Source organism: Hylobates moloch, unplaced genomic scaffold (genome assembly GCF_009828535.3).
Source record: "Hylobates moloch isolate HMO894 unplaced genomic scaffold, HMol_V3 SCAFFOLD_4, whole genome shotgun sequence".
In the NCBI taxonomy this organism is placed as follows: Eukaryota; Metazoa; Chordata; class Mammalia; order Primates; family Hylobatidae; genus Hylobates; species Hylobates moloch.
In genome coordinates this window covers 138,088,351-138,108,102 of record NW_026652279.1, presented here as the reverse complement: position 1 = coordinate 138,108,102, position 19,752 = coordinate 138,088,351, and the positions used below count along the sequence as shown (strand labels likewise).

Sequence of the window (19,752 nt, the reverse complement as noted above, 5' to 3'; positions counted from 1 at the left end):
AAAAAAAAGAAAACAATCAAATGCCCTCAAATTGGTTAGGTAAAATGTGGCATGTGCAATATTTAATGTATGTGCCCATTTTCCCCTTCCACCTCACCCTGTTGATCACTGTTGTCTAGGGACAAATGTGCCATCCAGAAGTTTCTGGCAACTTGAGATTAAGAACCTGGAAGGGCATTGGTGGTTAATGAACTTTTCCCCAGCTTGTACCCTTGCTCATTCCTGAACTGCTCTTTCCATATTTGCACATCTCTGATTCTTGGTCTTTTGCCTGGCTTCTGGAATATAGTGCCTTCCTCTCTGCCATCCTGCTATTGCTGGAGTCTGCTTCAACACAGCTTGTCCAGGCCTCTTTGCCTATAATCAATCACTATGATATGGCTTGCCTGGAATTAACTCTGCTCCTCTGGGCAATTACCACTTCCCCTGGATTGCCTAGTCCTGGCCAATTGGTTTGCACTTACAGTGGGTACCAAAAACAAGTGATTTCAAATCTGAACCTGTTGTTCTAGATATGGTGGCAGAATTTGTCTTTGGAGAAGACTGCATTTAAATTGTGGAGGAAATCTCCATGAGCCTTGAGGTTCCATTTCAATCCTATTAGGGAAGAGTTTGGGACAAAGGAGTTAAAATGCTCTGTGTGAAAATGCAAAAGCCCATCTTTCTTGTGGGTGGGAGGAATTCCCTCTTATCCTGGGGTGGGTCAGCCTTTTTGTTTTATTCAGGTCTTCAACTGATTAAATGAAGCCCATTCACATTAGGGAGGAAAATCTGTTTTACTCAATCTATTGATTTAAATGTTAGACTCATCCAAAACATTCTCACAGAAACACCCAGAGTAATGTTGGACCAGCTATCTGGGCACCATGTGCCCCAGTTAAGTTGACATAACCATCACACATAGCAATAGATAGTTAATAAAGCTCCTAGCTGATAATATGACTTATAAGGGCCTTTATAAAACTGTAGCTATCTCTTCATGCTCATATCAAGCTTAGCTTCTTCCACCCACCACCCATTATGGGGCCATGATTTTTATCGTCTAAGGGACCTTTGTAGCAATGATTCCCTCTTACTTCCTATATCTTCTCTCCCTACCCTTCTACCTTTTTCTTCCCCTTCACTCTACAACTTCCCTTTCCTTATCGTTCATCTAAGCTAGTGGTCTTAACTGGGGATGAGTTTGTTCCCAGAGGACATTGGGCAATGTCTGGAGATATTTTGGTTGTCGCCAAATTGGGTAGAGTCCAGGTATGTTGCTAAACATTCTACAATGTACAGTACAACCCCAACAACAAAAGAATTACCAGGCCCAAAATGTTAATAGCACCAAAGTTGAGAAAACCCTGTCTGAAGTTTTACACACTTTTTACTTTAGGAAGTTACATCTAGGGCTGGGCTCGTGCTTGTAGTCCCAGCACTTTGGGAGGCTAAGGCAGGAGAATCACATGAGCCCAGGAGTTTGAGACCAGCCTGGGCAGCATAATAGACTCCATTGTGGCAGGCCAGGTCTCACTAACCTAGGCCTCCATAACAACAGTTTCAGCACTGACTGAGTAGTTAGGTTAAATGTTAAAAGCTGATAGAGTCAGTGCCCTCATACAAAGGCTAGAATGCAACAAAAGCCCACCAAGAGTTTTGCCTAGGCCTTTCCCAGATCTTAAAGCATGACAAAATAACGAAGGAATTCTTAACAGGACCCATTTAGGATTAAACAAGTTTTATTGTGGGTCTGAAGGAACTCCCCAGACCTCCACAAACAAGCTTTATTGGGGACTATAGGAAGTCTCCAGACCTCCATGATCTTGTCTTCATCAGACAAAATATGGGTAATCACTCCAGCACCTGAATGCATTTAGATTAAGTAAATTTACTGAGGCTCCAGAGGAAGGTCTTCAGGACTCAGATCTTAGTCATAGATTAGAAGAAGTTAATCATGTATGTCTTTAGATGAATGCACACTTACACACAGACATATCACTTAGAAGGTATATAAGCTCTGGGAAACTTTGTAATTTTGAGTTGGTCTGGTGATAATTTCCAGGCCTTCTGCCCGTAACTGGTTGCAGAAATAAAAACCTCTCTTCTTTCCCAGTTCATCTGCATCTCATTATTGCACCATGAGAATAAGCAGCCCAACCCTTGGTTTGGTCCAGGAACACTGTCTGTACAAGAAAAGAAAAAGAACTACATCGAAGAGCCCACCACAGCATCCTAAGTTTAGGTTATGTGCCCTACCTATATGTTCCCATGGGATGTAAGAGTCCCTTCTTTGTACCCTTTGTAAGATAGGAACATTCTTTTTAGGCAGGGAACTGATCTACCCTGTTGATCACAATATCCCAGGGTCTCACACAGGACTCCACACATAGGTGGTGCTCAGTAAATGTTGAATGAATTAATGCAAACCTGATGCTTTCAATTAGTCAGTCTTATTAACTCATGCTCTCATCCCCAACAGAAATGTGTCAGGAGAATCTATATTTTATTTTTTTTGAGACGAAGTCTTGCTCTGTCGCCCAGGCAGGAGTGGAGTGGCATGATGTCAGCTCACTGCAACCTCTGCCTCCCAGTTCAAGCAATTCTTGTGCCCCAGCCTCCTGAGTAGCTGGGATTACAGGAACCCACCACCACACCTGGCTAATTTTTATATTTTTAGTAGAGATGGGGTTTTGCCATGTTGGCCAAGCTGGTTTCGAACTCCTGACCTTAGGTGATCTGCCCACCTCGGCCTCCCAAAGTGCTGGGATTACAGGTGTGAACCACCACACTGAGCCGAGAATCTATTTTTTAATGGCTGTGGCTTTTATCCTGTTCTGGAGTGCTGGTCTGCCAGCAAATAGAATACAATGAATAGATCTTTCTCTTCATCCTGATAACAGCAGCTCCCCTATAAGGGATGCTTGTGGGAGAATGTGAACTGTCAGAGTAAACTGGAAATATTTGAAACAACAAATCAGGAATGTGAGAATAGAGACTATTTTTAAAAAAGAAAAGCCATTAAATCTGTTTAATTTTGTCCAAAATAGCTGATTACAGTCTTTGAATTTCAGGTTCCTTTTTTCTGACTTGCCCTTCTTTGCCACTATTGGGCAACATCGGATGAGTCAATCTCTGGATTGTTATGATTAAGTTTCATCTGATTGTAAGCCAATGTTTTAGGAGAAGATACAGCGGTAGCAATCAGGGTTCATTTCCCGGATTAATTTTTTGTTAATTCATTTGGGTCATTGAAACATACTTACCATGAGAATGGTTTTATAAAAGATGAAACTTGGGGCAAATTGTGTTTAATTTCTTTAAAATAACAACAGCAACACTTATCAACAATTACCAAAATTGTTTCCACCTTAGGCCATTATCTATCTGCCATTGTTCTGGTTCCATTTTTCCCAGCCCTTAGGACAGCATCACATTTTTCTTTACTTTTCTTTCTTTCTTTCTTTTTCTTTCTTTTTTTTTTTTTTTTTTGAGTCAGAGTTTCGCTCTTGTTGCCCAGGCTGGAGTACAATGGCACGATCTTGGCTCACTGTAACCTCCACCCTCCTGGGTTCAAGTGATTCTCCTGCCTCAGCCTCTGGAGTAGCTGGGAATACAGGCCCGCGCCACCACGCCTGGCTAATTTTTGTATTTTTAGTAGAGACAGGGTTTCACCATGTTGGCCAGGCTGGTCGACAGCATCACATTTTAACAAGGAAGGTATAAAATATTAAACTATATTTAAAAACAAATATTTAGGAGAATGCCTCACAGAGTCAATGTTTATTTTGTATGTATATGTACATCGTGCCTTTGTTTCCTTTATTAATCTTTGTATGGAATTTTTTAAGCGTACAGGAAGGGATTAAGTTGCAGGGACCATAAAGTGAGGAATCAGTACTATTGAATGGATGTGTGGCTGTAAAAGCATTGCTTAAATATGACTGTCTCAACATATTTTATTGTGAAGAAACCTCTCCATTTGTGAAAGCTCAGCATGGTTATAATGCATTCTCCAAATCATTCTACCTTGAAGAAAAGTATTGTTTGTAGCTTTCTCATAAGCATCAAATAGACTGTTAGTGTTTCTTAGTTAACTAGCAAACGTTGAGTGATTATCCACGGGCTCTATTGCCCTGTACCAAATGTCTGCTAAAAACAGAGTAAAATGGATTGATGCCTTATTTGAATAAGTCCAGCAGACTTTAAAAAATATTCCATGCAGAAATTGTTTATGCACATTTAGCAGACAGAATAGAATCGAGGTAGTTTGTGCTCTTTTAAACTTAAATACAGAATTATCCCAGACTTCAAAAGCAATATAGTTAAATATCTCAACAGTAGAAATCTAGTTACATTCTTTTGATATTCCCATTTCAAACCAGAGACTCTATTGGAATATCAAGTCTTTTTTTTTCATCTCAGAGCAATTTTCTGCAATTTTCTGGATTCCATGTCTTCTTTATTTCTCTTTCTGAATATAGATTATTATGACTCTGCATTTTTTCTCCATGTCTCCACTTGAGTTTTATGATCTCCATAGTTTTGCATAGAATTTCCATTCAGTGTTCTGGTAGAATTGTATGACTTGGTCTTCTAATCACTAATTTGTTCTTCAGTTGTGCCCATTTGGCTTTTCAGCTCCTAATATATTTCTTATTTTGGCAACCATGTTTTTTTTTTATACTAACTCTTGTTCTCTGGTGAACATTTTACATAGCAATATTTTCTTATGATATGTCATAATGGTTTGTGATCGTAATGTCTCAAAAGGGAGTCACTCATGTCAAGCCACATTAAGCCCACAGTGAAGCTGCACCCGCCTCAATGCGATAAACATATCTGTAATGGACAGAGGTAATAGCACCTGTTGTCACCAGGTACCACCCAAGACCTGTACTGAACCCAGTAGAAAGTGAAACGTGGCTGAGGATTGTAAAAGCAGCAAAGACCAGGCCTTCTCAGAGATGCCTTTGGAGACTCTGCCCGGGGTAAGTCTGAGGCCTTCTTCTGTCTTGGTGGATGTCAGCATAGAGAAGCAGTGACCCTACCAAGGACTCAGGACCCACTTGACTGGTGTGTTAACCATTGGTCACCAGCACTGTTGCTGCAGTTTGTTACCTGCCTCTGATTACTCCCTGTGCGTTGATATTAATTGCGTGGTTGGTGGTGTGTGAAGGCCTCTGCACAAACAGTGAATTTGAACACATGTAATTGGCTATTGAGACATTGTGAAAGCGGAAGCTTCTGTTGGAGTTAGTGCCCGTAAGTGTGAACTTAATTAACATATCCATTGGCATGGCCAGTAATGTCTTGTTTTATGAATCTTGTAACTTCTCAGTGTCTTTGAGAAAATTACTTCAAATATTAAATACAAGTTTTCTTCTGGGACCTTTTACAAGGCTTCTTCATCTTGGCACCTCTCTTTCATGCTGTTGGTCTTACTCATGTCAAGTGATTCTGTGTTGTTCTTTCATATATTGACAAATAACAGATTAAGTCAGATTGTAGTGTTGGGACATGACCCTCAACTGCAGGATTTCTCTGACTGCTGTCGACATGCCTCTGTGCCCTCAATTCCCCAAGCTAAAATGACCACCCCTAGGCTTGGAGATCATGGGGTTTGCTAGTCATTTCTTAAGGAAGCTCTTAAACTCAGCTAAAGTGAGAGGCACTGATCAGGGTGCCAAAAGAGCAAGGCTAACTGTTCAGCCATGCTTTCATATTACAGTGTTAACATTTAAAAAATCTGCAGGTCACAGATCTACAGAGAGAGCTTCAGGTTTATTCACTATTATCTCAATTAATTAATTAATTAATTTATTTTTGAGACAGAGTCTTGTTTCATCTCCCAGGCTGGAGTGCAGTGGCACAGTCATAGCTCGCTGTAAATCCAAACTCCTGGGCTCAAGTGATCCTACCACCTCAGCCTCCCAAGTAGCTGGGATTATAGGTGTGAGCCTCTCACCCCGCCTCTGTCGTCTCATTTTGGATTACACCAAACGTTAGAATGTTCAGTGTCTGCTGTGGGTCCAATCGGCTGTGTCAGGGCTGCTGGAGTCTTGTGGGACTTCCATGGTCACTTCGTCTTCAGAGGGGACAGTGGCATGCCACGCATTATTGGGCTTGGCTCCTCAGGTATGATGATATTCCCTTAAGAATTGTCATCATCTGCTTTTCATTTTTTTTTTTTTTTTTTTTTTAAAGACAGAGTTTCCCTCTGTTGCCAGGCCTGGAGTGCAATGGTGCGATCTCGGATCACTGCAACCTCTGCCTCCTGGGTTCAAGCGATTCTCCTGCCTCAGCCTCCATAGTAGCTGGGACTACAGGCATGTGCCACCACTCCCAGCTAATTTCTTTTGTACGTTAGTAGAGACAGGGTTTCACCGTGTTGCCCAGGCTGGTCTCGAGCTCCTGAGCTCGGCCTCCCAAAGTTCTAGAATTACAGGCATGAGCCACTGTGCCCGGCCTGCTTTTCATATTTTTCATGTGGCTTTGACTGTCCCATTTAGTAAATCATAGATCATTAAGCAAGATATTTTGTTGTTCTCTTGGTGATTTTATCCCCTTCTCCATTTGTATTTTTATGGTTGTTGGGGCTCAGAAAACAATACCTCCAAATGAAAGCCTCAGAAGCAGCCTCAGAAGCAAAGTCTGTCTCCAACCTTCTGCCCCCCTGTCTCTCGCCCCTCATTCTCCCTAAGGCAAAGCATAGAAATTAGAATCTCTTTTCCCTAAAGCCAGCCATAGAGCCTAAAAATATTCCTCTAACCTTCCCGCACATTTCTGTGTAACAACTGGCCATAAAGAAATTAAGACTCTCATTTCAGGCTGGGCGCAGTGGCTCATGCCTGTAATCTCAGCACTTTGGGAGGCCAAGGCAGGCAGATTGCTTGAGCGCAGGAGTTCAAGACCAGCCTGGGCAACATCGTGAAATCCCATCTCTACAAAAAATACAAAAGTTAATTGGGTGGTGACACACACCTGTAGTCCTAGCTACTTGGGATGCTGAGGTGGAAGAATTGCTTGAGCCAGGGAGGCAGAGGTTGCAGTGAGCTGAGATCGTGCCACTGCACTCCAGCCTGGGTGACAGAGTGAGACCCTGTCTCAGAAAAAAGGCTTTCATTCAGAGTGGTTCTACCCAAGAGAAAGGAGTGCTGCACAGAGAAGCCAAGAAGAATCTGGGCATGCAGGCCTTGCTGGGTTTCCCCCACTCAGTCTATCCCCATTAGCTCATACTCTTTTTGTCCAATCCCCTCACTAAATGGTTGTCCCCATGTCATAGAACCTAAGCATAAAAATGAACAGTTTCCCCTGTATTTTTAGGCCTCCATCCTGAAGGCTTCCATGTCACATAAACCTATGATCAAGTATACTTGTTATACTTTTCTCTTGTTAATTTCTCATTTGTTATAGGTGTATTAGCTACAACCTTTATGATGGGAAAGAGGGATCATCTGGGTGATAAATGAGAATTCTAAAAATTGCTTTGTGAAATTAGAGGAGAGGGCGTAAGGAAGGGAGAGAGAGAAGGGGCAGGAGAGAGAGAGAATCACAAAGAGCCATCATCTGATTGCTGAGGCTGGACTCCACAGAAACATTACCCATGGGCTTATCTTGGCGAGTGACCACATATTCACAGGACTAGTTATCAGCTTTGCAGGGATTTATTCAATCCCAAAGTTGACTAGAATCTTGGGGACTGACTCTAGTAACCCAAGTCACATGAGAATGAAGAATCAATCAGAATTCCAATTTATTAATTTACATTGATCAGAATTTTATCATTTCTAATATCTACAGGAGTCTGTTCTTGAGGCCCTTCTCTGTATCAAGGTGCCTGGGAAGGCAAGTTAACAATACTCACTTGGTTAGTAGGGAAAGAATGAGTGCTGAGGGCTCCCTCACACAGACCACTGAGAAGCCATGATATTGTCTGTCTCCCTGGTGCCCAAAACATATGAGTCCACAAGATTCTCTGCTATGTGTACTTTTCCAAATTCTTATTTTGCTCCTCATAAATTATCTTTATTTTGCTAACCTTTTAGCCTTTGTGAAAACATGGCATGAACTTACAGCACAATGCAATCAGACATTCCTGGATTTTAAATTTATACCCCAACACATCACCCTTGTTTTGTGATTGGGTAAGTGAGATCTGTACCCTCCAAGTGAATTACACAAAACAACACAGTCTCTGAATATTACAGGGATGACAGCTAATACAAAAAGCTCACTATCATCATGTTTCAATAAGAAAAATTCTTGTCAGTTGAAATATTTGTCATGACTCTGAAGTATGCAAATTAGCTATGCATTTCAACATCTTAATACTTCCTCCAAATTTTAGGAAAAGAGTTAGAATTAATGTAGCCTCTTGTGACGTTTCGAAGGCTTGGTATTTTCCGTATGACTACTTGGGTTCTGCCTTCCAGAATTCCTACTTCGTGTTGCTCCCTTCCTCCTTCCCTTCTTTTTTACCCCTTGGTATTCACAAAGAACATTTTTCCCCGCCCTCACTGTTTAACATTATTAATAAAATCTAGTTTGCAAAGATTTTCAAACTTTCTGACTATGGCTTTATGTTTTGAACTAGCATTACCTTTTCCCCCACAAACTAAAAAAAAAAAAAAAAAAAACCCATCTTGCTCTTAGATGTGTGAAAATGGGAAAAGGAATGGTAGAAATCAACAGAAAATCTTTTATACGTGAGAAACACTGTGCTAAGGACTGTGGATGTGGAAGAATAAGATGGTAGGGAAATACAATTAAAAACAAAATCTCCTCCCAGCCCAGAAATCCTCTCTATTGAGAAAGCAGAGAAAGAAAACACATTTATTATTGAATAAGCATTAAACTAGAATGTAATGCACATCACAGGCAATCCTCTAAGAGATGGCAAAGACAGAATTCTCATCCTTTTATATAACTAACCAGATACAATCCAATACATGCATGTTGTCAAGATAAACAATAACTAGTTCTCAAGAAGACGTGACAGCACCATTTGTTGCACAGCTCGTTCTAACTTTACTTGATAATTAGGGTGACCATCTGTATTAGCTAATTTTCTAGAAGAAAAACAAATTTCATATCATGTTGACAGGATTGCTATAAAGAAAGTAGTTTTTCAACGTGGAGGCGCCCATCAAAGTTAGGCATTCCCGTGTTGTGTGTGAGGTGGCCCTCAGCATCCATTCTTCCCTTAACTAACCGAGTCAACATTGATAACTTGCCTTCCCAGGCACCTTGATACAGAGAACGGCCTAATAGCAGACTCCTTATAGACACTAGAAATGATAAAATTCTCATCAATATAAATCAATAAATTGGAATTCTGCTTGACTCTTCATTCTCATATAACTTGAGTTAGTGAGAGTCAGTCCCCAAGATCCTAGTCAACTTTGGGTGCACTGATTGACTCAAGCCCTGCAAAGCTGATAACTAGTCCTGTGACAATATGAGCCCATGGTTAATGTTACATCTCATTTTCCTCTGTATCTATAGTATCTATTATCTACCACATTCTGGGTGCTTAATGAATAAATATGGATCCTGGGTGCATATGGTAGTTCCAAGTCCTCATCCCATTCTGGTCTTTAAACAGTTGAGAAGTAATATTTCAGTCTTGAGAGTGACATTCTGCCTGCATGCCCTAAATTGGACAACAGGGACTTCCCTGAAGGGTTTAGAATTGCCCTGTCTCCATAGACTTCTGGAATTTTAGGGACCAGTTTCAGCTCAGACACTCACCTTAGGATAGGATGAAACCTGGGGGTGGGACCAGTTGCTATCAGGGAGTAATGAGGGGGAGTTTAGAGAGGCCAGGTGGCCTTCCTGGGAAAATGCCTTCATGTGGTCAACTGCATGTCCATGGCTGGATCCAGCTTTGGTACTGAGGATTTAGAGGCAATCTGCCACCGGTGAAATGACAGTCTCACTAACAAACTTGTGAGAGTCTGACGCATAGATCAGAATGCCAACGTATCATTTTAGTTCCTTTATATTACAAGGCTAATTTATTTCATTATCTGGGGTCCTTCCCTACAGCAACATGGCTGGGAAGCCAGATGAGTCATGGAATGTTGCTTGCCAAATGTGGAACTGGAAGGAAGCAGTGGGAGGGTATATTAGTCATGGTTCTCCAGAGAAATAGAACTAATAGGATATATGTAAATATATAAGAGATTTATTATGGGGATTGGCTCACATGATTATGGAGGCCAAGAAGTCCCACAATCTGCCATATGTAAGCTGGAGAACCAAAAGGTGGTGTAATTCAGTCCAAGTCAGAAGGCCTGAAAAGCAGAAGCTCCAACATCCTAGGGCAGGAGAAGATGCAAATGCCAACTCAAGAAGGAAGAGAGCAAATTTGCTCTTCCTTTGACATTTTGTTCTATTTGGGCCCTCAATGGCTTGGATGATGCCCTCCCACCTTGGTGAGGGTGGATCTTCTTTGCTCAGTCTACTGATTCAAATGCTAATCTCTTCTAGAAACGCCCCCACAAACACACTCAGAAATAATGTTTTACCAGCTATCTGAGCATCCCTTAGCTCAGTCAAGTTGATACATAAAATTAACCATCACAGGATTGGAGAGACATTTACCAAGGCCTTGGGAAAGCCAGTTGGAAGTCCCTGTCCCAATATAGCACATACGTCTCTGTTGGTATTTGCCAGATACAAATTCTCCCCAGTTTATGCTAGTTAGCTTCTGTTCCTTCTTTTTCTTTGTTCCCCTTTTAAAATTCCATACTAATCATTTACCTGTTGTTGCAACACTCAGACATGTGACAGCACATAGTGGTTAGGCCATCTTTTCAGTATAGTTCTTGCAAGAGATTAAACTTGAGTTCTTGTAACTGGTAAGATGGCAGCTCAACAGTTATGGCACATCTTCAGACATAGTGGCACATGGTGTCTCCTTGAGGCCATACCAATTCTTGGAAGTCTCTTGTTTCATCTAATACGTGGTATGGGTCATTTGTGTACACAACTCAGTCATTGTCATGGATTTGGCTAGCTTAATCTGTATTTCTCAGTTCTGAGGTGGCTTATGTTGCTTCAATGTGCCAATAACAAGGATTAGGCCCAGTAGTATATGGAGTTGATCATGTCTTAAAGTATCAAAACCTTGGGGTAAATAATTAGTAAAAAGTTGAAGTACAAATAGGAAATCATCTGAGGAATGAGATGATTAAAAAAACAAGTCCAAAAGCAAGAAGTCTCAAGTCTTCTGCCACCATCCATGAAACTGCGGTAGGCTTACCCATTAGCTTGCATGTGGGGCAATATCTCAGACCATTCTCAGTTCTTGACAAAGCATCCTGAAGAAGGAAAACATGCTTCTGAATTGCACAAAGGCACCCTATGTACTAGCAACAGCTTGGAAGGAACTAAGTCTAGACCATAAATATGAAGAATAAAGAACCTGGGCCGGGCACAGTGGCTCATGCCTGTAATCCCAGCACTCTAGGAGGCCAAGGTGGGAAGATCACTTGAGGTTAGGAGCTCTAGACCAGCCTGGGCAACATGGTAAAACCCTGTCTCCACCAAAAAAATAAAATACATTAGCCAGGTTTGGTGGTACACACCTGTAATCCCAGCTACTTGGGAGGCTGAGACAGGAGAATCACTTGAACCCAAGAGGCGGAGGTTGTAGTGAGCTGAGATCGTGCTACTGCACTCCAGCCTGGGCAATAGAGTAGGACTCCATTTCAAAAAAAAAAAAAAAAAAAAAGAACGTGGAGATGATGAATAAGCAGGGACTGTGTTTTCCTATCCTTGAGTTTCTCATTTACCTGCATTTGGGCCCATCACAACTTCCAGGATCAATGCTGACAAACTTAAAAGATGCAAGACACTCAACCCTGGACACTAATAAACTCACTTTCAGGAGATTTTGGAACTCTGATGCCTAGGTAGTGCCTCAGACCAATGAAACAGACTCTCTGGGGGTAGAAGCCAGGTATCGGTATTTTAAAAAGCTCCCCAGGTGATTCCATTTGCAGCTAAGGTGAGAGCCAGTGGTGTGACCTTAAGTTCTGAGAGTTACTGATGATGGCACATCCTTGTGGGTGGCCAGCACACACACATCTCCTAATGTGTACCCCAGAGATTTAAGGTGTGTTCCTTTTTTCTGATATGTACCTGACTTTGGGCAGAGTCCTGCCCTTTCCCTAGTTCGATGCTACTCTTGCTTGGTCTTTCTCTAGGACCCATAGATCTCTTCAGATGGCTCCTCTTATCTGCTTGCATTTCTGACTTTTGTCGAATCTCTCACAAATTGTGTTAAACTTCATTGGTTTATTGGTTAATTTGTTCAGTTAATTCTCTCAAGACCCTAAGCACTGAAAGAAATATGGAACCCTTATTTTCTTTCCCCCCATTTGTAATAAAAGTTAATATTTATTAAGCACTTACTATATAGAAGGCGTTATTCTAAGAACTTTGGAAATCTGATGTAATACTCAATTCTAACAAAAAATCCATTATCCTCATTTTACAGATGATAAAACTGAGGTGATGCAAGATGAGTAAATTCCAAAGTTATCTAGCTGTTACATGGTAGAGCCGGGACTCAGAGACAGGCAGCCTGGCTGTAGAGATTACACCGAGTCACACTAACCAGTAACATTAATATGAAGAACCTGAATACTGTGATTTTCAACATGATGTCTATTTTCATGCTTTCTTGAAAAATGTTATATTCTTCACAATTTTTTTTCTCACTATTTTAGTGTCCCTGTTCAGTGGGTACCTTAAGCACATGCCTATCTCTGTGTTGGGCAATCCAGCACTGCTCTACTAACCCCTGTCAGACTTCCCTCCTGCTGACTGCTGGTTTCAATGACATCCCTATGCTCAGATGTAGGGAATGCTCCTGCCTGATGAAATTTCAGTCAGAGCTGGTGGCAGGGTCTGCTTTTCCAGGGCCCACTCACCAGTGTGGGCAGATTTGTTAAGTGCTCCTTTCCTGCAGTTAACTTAGCCATGGCCAGACTGTCCTGGATGTCTCAGACCCAAGACAGCCTTGATTTCTGTCTTAATAGAAAACAATAAAATCGGTCCATGGTGGCAGGAAATTTACTTTAGAGCAGGGTGTTAATTGTTCAGAGCAGTGGTTCTCAAACGTTTTGTGCATCAGAATCCTCGAGCTATCTAGTGCAAACACAGATTACTGGGCCTTAACCCAAAGTTTCTCATTCAGAATGTCAGGGATGTGCCTGAGAATTTGCATTTTTCGATAAGTTCCCAGGTGATGCCTGTGCTGCTGGTCCCAAGACGACACTCTGAGAACCATCGCTTTAGATCTGTGCTGCTGAAATGTGGTCCAGACCAGCAGTGTCGGCATCACCTGGGAACTTGCTAGAAATGCAGATGTTGGGCCACAGCCCCAATCAGCCCCTACAGAACCAGAATCCATGTTTAACAAGTTTCTCAAATGTAATTTATTTGCACATTCAAATTTGAGAAGCACAGGTTTAGATCACCTGTCTTGATCCCATTCAGGACTTTCAATGTCAAACAAAGGAAAACCTTATTTGACAGTAATATCTGAAATAGTCATAGCATTAAACTATATTCTGGCCACAAAAAAGATGTAAGAAGATGATATGGGTGATTTGGGGCAAATCTGTCAGAACTCACTCCAAATGGGTCAGCGTTACGTCCTTCTGACAGAGGAAGGGTAATGTCTTCATATTAATAACAATTTAAAAGACTGTTAATACGCACATGCTCAATGCAGCTAATTCCGGAGGAAAAAAAGAACTTTAAAAAATAGTTTTAGCTCCTTTTTTATCAGTAAAACTATAGATTGGCATAAAACATATACACAATTCCTTTAAAAATTAATTTGAAAATCAGTTACTTTGAAAATCAGAAATTAATTACTTTGAAAATCAGAAATGAAAGCTGTTTGTTCTGGGTCACTGATGGTAAAAAGTGGGAGAAAGGGAAGCATATATATTTTTTTCTTTTGAGACAGAATCTCACTCTGTAGCCCAGTCTGGAGTGTAGTGGTGCGATCTCGCCTCACTGCAACCTCTGCCTCCCAGGTCCTGGTTCGAGCAATTCTCTAGCCTCAGCCTCCCGAGTAGCTGGGATTACAGGCACATACCACCATACCCAGCTAATTTTTGTATTTTTAGTACAGACAGGGTTTCACCGTGATGGCCAGGCTGGTCTTGAACTCCTGATCTTATGATCTGCCCACCTTGGCCTCCCAAAGTGTTGGGATTAAAGGCATGAGCCACTGCGCCCGGCGTGGGAAGGCTATTTTCACTATTACTTTTACATTTTGGAAAAAGAATAAGCAGACAAGATAAAATGTATCAAGCTTGTTTTTAAAAAAGTTTTAAAAAATTTGTGAAGAATATAACATTTTTCAAGAAAGCATTGTCACTTTTCCTGAATCTTGATAAGAATGTTTGGATTTTGAAAGTCAAAGATGAATGATCAATGTCCACATATAGTGAGAGAAAATAAGTTGCATCCGTCAACAGTTTCTGAGATACTGTCTGTGAGAATCTTCAAGCAATATCAAAAAAGCTGCTACTTCAAACCAAAAATGTGAAAATGGCAGCATTTAATATTACCGAAATATAAAATCTAAGTGCTACAAAAGTATGAAACTTAATAAGAAATAACAATTTTGAGTGCTTACTATGTGTCTGAAACTAAGCTAAGTGCTTTATTTACATTGTGCACAATCTCATTGAATCTTTACTGAAACCTTTTGGTTCTATGGTTGGTTGTATTTTACAGATAAGGAAACTGAAGCTCAAGGAAGCTTCTGAGTGAGTGTATATCCATATGTACATATTTATTCATGTATATTTCAGTTATAGACATTCTGCCCAACCTATCTCTTAAAGAAATAATTATTGGCTTATTTTTCCCAAATGTTGCTTGTAGGAGGATAAAGAGAAAAACCTTCAAAGATTTACAGTTGACCTTTGAACAATATGAGTTTGAACTGAGCAAGGCCACTTATATGTGGGTTTTTTTCAATAAATATATTGGATTTTTTTTGAGGTTTTATGACAACTTGAAAAGACTCACAAACCATGTAGACTAGAAATATTGAAACAAATGAAGGAAAAGCTAGGCATGTCATGCACGCATAAAATGTATGTTGATACTAGTCTATCATTTACTGCAACAAAATATACATAAATCTATTAAAGTTAAAATTTATCAAAACTTACGCACACACGCAGACTGCACATTATGCCATTTGAAGTTGAAAGATACGTAGACATAAAGAATGAGTATTAAATCATAATTATAACTGCATAAAATCATCTCCACATGAGCAATTCATCTCTCCAGTAAATTGGGTGTTACAGTAAAAAGTGATTTCTCACAGTTCTTATGTATTTCTTGTCGTGTTTAGTGCAATACCATAAACCTTGGGTAACATCATGAGACCCATTCAAAATGCCATTAGTGATGCTGGAAATGCTCCCAAGAAGCAGAGAAAAGTCATGACATTACAAGAAAAAGTTGGATTGTTTGATAATATGTACTGTAGATCATGATCTGCAGCTGTGGTTGCCCTCCATTTCAAGATAAATGAATCCAGTGTAAGGACCACTGTAAAAAAAGAAAAGGAATGTTGTAAAGCCATTGCTGCAGCTATGCCAGTGGGTGAAGAAATCTTGCACTTTTGGTGAAATACCTTTTTTAAAACTATTTTTATTTTTTTAAATTTTACTTTAAGTTCTGGGTTACCTGTGCAGAATGTGCAGGTTTGTTACATAGGTATACATGTGCCATGGTGGTTTGCTGCACCTATCAACCCGTCTTCTAGGTTTTAAGCCCCACATGCATTAGGTATTTGCCTAATGGCTCTCCCCGCCCCTTGCCCCCAGCCCCTCAACAGGCCCTGGTGTGTGATGTTCCCCTCCCTGTATCCGTGTGTTCTCATTGTTCAACTCCCACTTGTGAGTGAGAACATGCAGTGTTTGGTTTTCTGTTCCTGTGTTGGTGAAATACCCTTTTATCTCACATTGAAAATGCATCTTTTTATGTGGATGCAGGATTGCTATAAAAAAGGCATACCTATATGCTAGTATCATTCAAAAAAAAAAGCAAAGTCATTATATAACAACTTAAAAACAGAAAGGTGAAGGGTCTAATGCTAGAGAATTTAGTGTCAGCAAAGGATGGTTTGATAATTTTAGAAACAGATTTGGCTTAAAAAATGTCAAGATAACAGGAGAAGCAGCTTCTGCCAATGAAGAGGCAGCAGATGAGTTTCCAGATGCCATTAAGAAAATCATTGAGGAGAATGGATATCTTCATGAACAGGTTTTTAAAATGCAGATCAAAGTGCTTTATTCTGGAAAAAAATGCCACAAAGGGCATTTATTAGTAAGAAAGACAAGCGAACAACAGGACTGAAGGCAGGAAGGGATAGGCTAACTCTACCATTTTATGCAAATGCAGTTAGGTTTATGATTAGGATTGCCTTTAATACTGTTAACCCTTGAGTCTTGAAGGGAGAAGCTAAACATCTGCTTCCAGTCTTTTGGTCGTATAGCAAGAAGGCCTGGACAACGAGAACCTTTTCTCTGGATTGGTCCCATTGATGCTTTGTCCCTGAAGTCAGGAAGCACCTTGCTAGTAAGTGACTGAACTTTAAAGTACTTTTGATATTGGACAATGTCCCTGGCCACTATAGAACCCCATGAGTTCAACATGGAAGGTGTCAAAGGGGTCTACTTGCTCCCAAACACAGTGCCTCTAATTCACCCTCTAGGTCAGGGGTCATAAAGACCTTTAAGGCTCATCACACACTGTACTCTATGGAAAGGATTGTCTCTATGGAAGAGAATCTGAGAGAGAGAATATTATGAAAGTCTGAAAGGCTTGCCTGTCATTAAAAATGCTATTATTGGGATAAAAACAATCATGGAAGTCATTAAGCCTGAAATAATAAATTCTTGTTTGAAAAAACTGTGCCCAGATGTTGCACATGACTTCATAGGATTTGTGACAGAGACAGACAAGGAAATAATAAAAGAGATTGTGGCTATGGCAAAAAAGATAGGAATAAAGAGTTTCAAGATATAGATCTTAGAGAACTCCAAGAGCTAGCAGACATCACATGAAAGGAATTAACAGGAGATGACTTGATGGAAATTAGTGCTTCTGAATTAGCACTAGGCAATAAAGAATAGAGGACAAAAGAAGCAGGGCCAGAAAACAAACTGACATTAGACAAACTGGCAGAAGCCTTCCAATTATTCAAGACTGCTTTTGACTTATTTTATGGCATGAACTCCTCTATAACATGAATATTGAAACTAAAGCAAACATTGGAAGTGTTGTAGAACCCCAAAATCAGGCTCGTGTGCCCAGTGTGTGGCTGGAGCCAAACAATGAGCCATCGGTGCTTGGAGATAGAGAAAGGTTTTTTCAATTTGGCTAAAGTGAGAAGCCAGGAGAACAAGCTCTCTCAAATCTATCTTAACAAAAAGACGAAGCAGGGAGTTTTTATGCAGCTGGAGAGTAAGGGAGGGGGAGTTTCCGGGAACCCAGGGGAAAAGTCTGTGTTTCTTCAGTCTCAGATAACACCTTGAGCAGCCAGACTTCTGGGTGTCAGCAGCTGGTTGAAACATTCCTAAAGGCATTCATTTCTTCTGCAAAATTTTTTTGTGACCCTGAAGTTATTTCCCTCTGCTTGACAAAGAAATAGTACATCAGCAGTTTATAATTATATTGTGGAGAAAAAGGGATATTGGGCAAAGAGGGAGTGGTTAACATGTGCAAGCAAGACAAGACAGGACCTGACCAGAATTTTCATTATTTCAGTCACCAAAAATACAGGGGTACTGAAATTTAAAGGGGCCTGGTTGTAGAAGGATTAGTACCATATAGAAACATTTAGAGAAATTAAGAAGCAAAACCAAAAAATAATCAGACAGAATTAACAATGTATTTCCATAAAGTTACATGGTGATATAGTGTGGCCATGTCACCATCCAAATCTCACCTTGAATTATAATAATCCCTATGTGTCATGGGAGGGACGCTGTGGGAGATAATTGAATCATGGGAGCAGTTTCCTCCATACTCATCTCGTGGTAGTGAATAAGTCTCAAGAGATCTGATGGTTTTATAAGTGGGAGTTCCCCTGCATAAGCTCTCTTGCCTATTGCCATGTAAGACACGCCCTTGCTCCTTCTTTGCCCTCCACCATAATTGTGAGGCCTCCCCAGCCATGTGGAACTGTGAGTCAGTTAAACCTCTTTTTCTTTATAGATTACCCAGTCTTGGTTATGTCTTTATTAGCAGCATGAGAATGGACTAATACACATGTAATGTCCCTGCCTCTCCTGGCTCCCCTTCTACCTCCTCCACCCCTTCTGCCTCTGCCACCCCTGACACAGCAAGACCAACCCTCCTTTTCCTCCTGCTTTTCAGCCTACTCAATGTGAAGATGACAAGGATGAAGACCTTTGTGATGATCCACTTCTACTTAATGAATACTATATGTATGTATGTGTGTGTGTATGTATATATGTGTGTATGTATATATGTGTGTGTATGTGTATATGTGCATGTATTTATATATGTGTGTGAATATATGCACATATGTGTATGCATGTATATGTGTGTGTACACACCACACACACACACACACACACACACACACACCCACATATTTTACTAGGCAAAGAGCTTTATTAACCTTTGTTTCAAACTTTATTCCCAGGCTTCTTCAGCTTAATTAGCTGCAAAGAGTGAATTGCATATAAGCAAAAACTGAAAAGAGCTGCAGTGTCCAAGGGGCTTGGGCTTAAAAACAAGATCTAGATTTTGTTAGATCTGTAAACAAAACATTTTTAAAAAGCAGTCATAATATAAAACAGCAGCTCTCAGTAACTTCTTCAAGTTTTATCTTCTTCAGAAGTTGACTCAATTCAGTTTGCCTCATTGTTGGAAGCCTCATCAAAATTCTCCACAAGATCTAGAACTTCATCATCATCATCCTCTCCAGTAGCAAGTGGTGTTTTTCCACCCATAGATAGTTTGGGCAGAGTGTTAGCCAGTCTCTTTGGACTAGTGTCTCTTTGAACTAGTCAGCATCTGCAGCACTGGTTTATGATAGATGCTGAGTAGCATTTCTGTCAGCTGCTTTGTCTCAGCATGGCCTGTCATGGTGAAAGTGTTTGCTGCCAGCGATGCCTGAACCTTAGGGTTGTTAAAGTGAATCACTGTTCCTTGGTGTGTAAACATATTCACCTCTTCAATACCAGAGATATTGTTTACCCCTAATTTCTTTAAGGAGAACTGAAATTTTTTATCCTCTGCTATCCCTAGGTTTATGATCAGGACTACCCTTATGTATAAAACCGTTAACCTCTGAGCCTTGAAGGGACAAGATAAATACCAGCTGCCAGTCTTTTGGTTGTACCAGAAGGCCGGGACAATGAGAACCCTTTTTCTGGATTGGTTCCATTGCTGTTTTCTCCCTGAAGTCAAGAAGCACCTTACCAAACTGACTTTTAAAGTTCTTTTGATATTGGCCAGTGTCCCTGGACATTCAAAACCTCATGAGTTCAACACCAAACGTGTCAAAGGGGCCTACTCACCCTCAAACACAGTGTGTCAGATGCTGTGAACCACCTTTTTTTCTGTGAGCAGTTCCTTTCCGACCAGTGTGCACTTCTGCTTGCCGTTTGGTGGGTTTTTGGTTCATGATTGTTTCTTTCATCTTATCTGAGTGGAAAAGGGGCTGGGTGGGGGACTAGGGTTGGC

General features: G+C 40.6%; 1 long non-coding RNA gene and 1 pseudogene across 1 annotated transcript; one reads left to right on the top strand and one right to left on the bottom strand.

Moving 5' to 3' along the window:
- The first annotated feature begins 16,502 nt into the window (after positions 1-16,502).
- On the top strand, positions 16,503-19,369 carry LOC131383406 (uncharacterized). The gene is made up of 3 exons (XR_009213406.1): positions 16,503-16,611; positions 18,415-18,485; positions 19,315-19,369. It is a non-coding gene; the product is annotated as an uncharacterized LOC131383406 (long non-coding RNA).
- On the bottom strand, positions 18,915-19,708 carry LOC116467358 (transcription factor BTF3-like; annotated as a pseudogene).
- Between the last annotated feature and the right edge of the window lie 44 nt (positions 19,709-19,752).